This window comes from Berghia stephanieae, chromosome 12 (assembly GCF_034508935.2).
Source record: "Berghia stephanieae isolate SIO BIC M18660-M18661 chromosome 12, UCSD_Bste_1.3, whole genome shotgun sequence".
Taxonomy (NCBI): Eukaryota; Metazoa; Mollusca; class Gastropoda; order Nudibranchia; family Aeolidiidae; genus Berghia; species Berghia stephanieae.
The window spans coordinates 8125119-8130118 of record NC_088371.1 but is presented as its reverse complement, the minus strand read 5'-3'; the positions used below and the strand labels follow the sequence as shown (position 1 = coordinate 8130118).

Genomic DNA, 5000 nt, shown 5'->3' with positions numbered 1-5000 from the left:
TGATCGTTTGTGTCAATTGTGACATCTTGGCGCCACTCCGTCTGGCCTGACGTCATAATAACGGAACTGTCACCAAATTTAACGAAATTGAGCACAGGTGTCAAAATATGACATACCACCACAATCCTCTAGCGTGCTATGTACAAGACACCTAATAGTGATTTTGTGGTTTTGAGGAAAATGTTTGCCATAACAAAATCAGCGGAAGATTTCTCAGAAATTCCTAAAATCCCGGAATTCCGCGGATCCGTGGAAGAACTTCAAATTACTATTTTAAAAAAAAAACAACATAACAAACGTAACCATATCATAGTAAACAAACACATAATCAAGGACAAGAATCCATTCAACTACTTGCCGTTTACACAAAACAACACTACTGACTCCATAAAGGTTAATGAAGTCAATGGACGGAAGAATAATAATACACATTATAATTATAATAATATACCCACTCGACACCAATCAAGAAAAATCTACTGCGTGCTACACACACACACACACACACACACACACACAAACACACACACACACACACACACACACACACACACACACATACAGCGCTATTGTTATAATAACAATGACCCACCGCCTCCAAGCAGTATTAGACTGGGTCAGACCTGCTAACTTGAACATTTAAAAAGTCGTCGTGTTCAGAGAGGGAAGATTAATAGAAGTCACTATAACTATGGTTTAAATTGAGCTGCTATACAGAGCAATATCCACTAAATATAACAGACCAAGACACAAAACTACGTGTTAATACAGTTCAAAGAGAATTACTCATAAACATGGATGGCAAAAAAAAACAAAACAAAAAAAAAAACAATAACAAAGACCCGAGTGACGTCAACTTCGGTCTATCATATATAATATAGTGAGAACTACCTACTCATAACAACGGCTGGATAAAAACAATATCAAAGAGCTGAGTGACGTCAATTTCATTCCTTCTATATAATTTTAGTTCTAGATTCCCTTTTCATGGTCCAACCCGACGTGCTCTTATTTGCAGGTCTAATAACCTAATTCCTTATGGGCTCACTGTTGTAATGAAAATCACAAACAGTGACGCAAAATTTTGTTCATTACAACTGGAGCTTGAACGTTTTTATATAGAGCATTATCCACTAAACGTGCTCAAGGCGCTTTACAAAGGGTCCCTGACCAACAGCAACACTTAACATGTAGAATGAGACCTGACGCCTGTTAGGCGACATCACTTTTTTTTTTCGACAGAGACAACGCTGTTAACGACTCATTTTACACCCCGAGCACGGTGAGAGAATGAGAGTAAAGAGCACTTTTCAAGGACTCAACTATGCGCCGTGGAGGCTCGAACCCAGGACCTTCAGATCCGAAAGCGAGTATCATACCACTAGACCACATAGCCGCACAACAACAATGTTAAACTAGGCCCATAAGTGAGTTTGGATGTCAGACCTGCACATATGTAAATTTTGGTCCAATTCATTCCATCCTTATAATACCGCTGTGAGAATGTTGGTAACCTATACTGTGTACCACTCGACTGTGTCAGCTGTTTGTGAGTTACACCATTATGTAATACCTACTCGATCAAACACTGTCCTAGTTGCACAAAAGGCCTTTCTTTTGTACATACTTCGCCCGATAACCTATTATAATGAAACTAATATGATAATATATAACGATGATGATAATAATAATAATGATGATGATGATGACGACGACGATGATGATAATAATAATAATGATAATAATAATAATAATAATAATAATAATAATAATAATAATAATAATAATGATAATAATAATAATAATAAAAATAACCATAAATAATAATAAAATTAATAATTATAATAATAATAATAATAATAATAATAATAATAATAATAATAATAATAATAATAATAATAATAATAATAATAATAATAATAAAAATTAATAATAATAATAATAATAATAATAATAATAATAATAATAATAATAATAATAATAACACAACAGCTACTCCAACATTGTCACCTTCACAAAAAGTTTTCTTTACATTGTCACCTTCACAAAAAGTTTTCTTGACATTTTGGTTTGTTTTTTTTTTTTAATAATAAAACACGTATCAAAAATTTTGGCCGGAAAACTCGTCCTTCAAATATCGACCGATTAAAACGACTCCCATCGTGTCAAAAGCTCTCAAACCTGAGGAGACGTCAAGCCAGATTTCACTCAAGACCCAGTTTTGAGAGTCTTGGCCAAGATATGAGTCATTTAAATCGATTGATGCTTGAAGGACGACTTTTCTGGCCAAAACTTTAAATACATGTTGTTTTTTTGTTTGTTTGTTTTTTGCACACAGTGGGTGAAAATAGCCAAGACTGCTTATGTACCCTACTTAATGGTAATCCTACTACTATGACCTATGACCCCGTATAGTATTATATGTGTATTGGATTGGAAATGAGAACGAGACGTAACTGGTTGCTTGTCACGCCCCCTTTTGGACACAATAGCACCAGTCATTACGAACGATGACATGTCGCACGTTACAACCTTCATATTTAATATTGCCTTAATATTTATGTATTATTGTACATTGCAATACTCTCTCTCTCTCTCTCTCTCTCTCTCTCTCTCTCTCTCTCTCTCTCTCTCTCTCTCTCTCTCTCTCTCTCTCTCTCTCTCTCTCTCTCTCTCTCTCTCTCTCTCTCTCTCTCTCTCTCTCTCTCTCTCTCTCACCCACACACACACACACACACATACATACAACAATATCATCGATTAAATAAAACAGAAAAAAAAAAAACATTGAGCTTTAAAATAGCGCGATATCCACTAAACGTTCTCAAAGCGCTTTCCCTGACCAGTATTAACAAGTAACGAGTAGAATGAGGCATGACGCCTGTTAGGCGGTTATTACAAATTTTTTTCGCTGTTAATGGCCAGGTTCTCATTTTACACCTGAGTACGGTGAGATAAAGTGAGTAAATTAAATAGCCTTTTCCAATGACTCAAATAATATGCGCAAAGCGAGTGTCATACCACTAGAACACATATAGCCAAACAAGTTCCTGCTCCACTCATATCTGCCCTAACCAACAAAAGGACAGTATCTGGGCTGACCCAGATCCAACCAGTTTTGCCGCAATCGACACATTTAGTTTTTTCATTCATAACTCTTTAATTTTATTACATAGTGGAAGTCTTCTAACATTAAATGATAGCTAATGACAAATTGCGTTTTTCTGTTAGTCGGCGATTTCATTGACGTAATATGTTGCGTAATATTTTGAGATACTGTTCTTTCTTGGTTAAAGCCAAGCAAATAACTCTACCTGTAACCAACAAAAGGACAGTATCTTATACGACCGTCTCACATACTGTTCACCCTGGTTAACCGCAACGCAAAATGCCTCGTCCGTATTCACCAAAAGAACAGTATCTCAGTTAAGAATATAGCAAAATACGAATAACTCGATCGACAAACGTTTTACGTCAGCGATGGCGAGCACTCGCCATCACGGACGAGTGAGAGGCAAGGCTAAGTGTGGTTGACCTGGCGTGAGGGGAATGAATAAATTATCTCCGTCAAGTTTGTAGGCGTGCCTCTGATATAATAGGCTTTTAACGAAATCGGGTCGAACACCGAACCCGAACGCCGAACCCGAACGGATATAGCCTTCTCACGTGACCATGAACGAGATCTGGATAGTGAAGACTCTCAAGCGGTATGCAGCATCGGATCTAAGGTCACGTGATAGAGGATAGCTTGGGTTGCTGTTGGCTTGTGTTAGGGGAGGGGCAAGGTCAGTGTCATTCAATAGTATATAATTGTGCATGTGGCGCTCTATACAGAGAGAAAATTATAAATTGATTACGGGGGAAGGTGGGGGGAGGGGGGGGGGGGTGGGTTGACCCACAAACGATCGAGGTGTTGGGCTTCGGGTAGACCATGATACGAAATCAAAGAGAAAAGGCCGCTGGTACTTGGATGGTGGAAATGGTTGGGGGGGGGGGGGGGGGGGGGGTAGTGACAATCAGCATGGGATGTATATATTAACATTAATAATATAGGCAATAGATGACCAGGGACGATTATTGTTTGTGTATTGTTTGTATATGTTTGTGTGTGTGTGTGTGTGTGTGCGCGCGCGCGTGTGTGTGTGTGTGAAAGGGATTACACAAAAACACCTTTCTCTGTAGCTTCCAAATGATTACGTATACGATAAATTTGAAACCCACATTGTTTGAATCAGCTCACTAATTAATTCCTGAGCCTTGAGATGGTGACGCAACTATTACATACAAGACCTTGCAGTCGAGACGGCAGGGCTTTTGGGTTACACAACCACTATTTACCCATCGGTCAGCGGTACTCTTTGATGTATACAACACTCACCGCCTTTACGCAAAGCCGCCTGCCCATAAATCAAGAGATGGTCTCCTAACTGTTCACAAGCGAACTGTCAAACGAGCAATCGATGATTGGATAAGAATCTCAAGATCTCATATAATAAGGTAAGTTTTGGAGAGGTGATATCCCCCCACCCGTCATCGGACAGAACTTTCATTGCGTTATATCATATGAGCTCCGCCTCCTCTTTCTATTCGGGAGTGACGAGATTAGACGAGAGGACGCGAGAAAAAAAATGGTCACGTGTTGGGCAAGTCGTTCGTTAGGCGAGCTTCGGTGTCTAACTATAACTCCGTAATATTACTACATTAGACTATTCCTCAATCTTTTAGACCCTGACTCCTTTTTCAAGATGAGTCTATTTTTATTAAGCATAATAGCTTTAATTTACGCTTATTGATGATTTTGGCTATGTTGTAAATTAGACTTTAATTGTGTATCAGGGTTTTGTCATTGTACAACGATATTGGGGTGAGTGAGTGATAGTGAATTAAACCTAAGAATAGCTGGAAAATAGGGAATGTCCCCCTTCCCCCGCCCCCAACACGTACAACACACATACCTTTTTGTTTTAAAATCAATATCTTCATTGTCATAGGAAACGAAA

The 5000-nt window shown here is 38.4% G+C and overlaps 1 protein-coding gene across 5 annotated transcripts in view; it reads right to left on the bottom strand.

The window, feature by feature from the left end:
- The window catches only part of LOC144958312 (uncharacterized), a 48750-nt gene that overhangs the window by 19868 nt on the left and 23882 nt on the right, over window positions 1-5000 (bottom strand). Inside the window, exon 1 of one of the 5 annotated variants that reach the window (XM_078890207.1) lies at window positions 456-473. The exons of 3 other annotated variants lie outside the window; for them this stretch is intronic. The gene's annotated coding sequence lies outside the window, so the exon portion shown is untranslated. Of the gene's footprint in view, window positions 1-358; window positions 474-5000 lie in introns of those variants that run through there. One more of the 5 variants, XM_078890205.1, reaches the window with a different exon arrangement.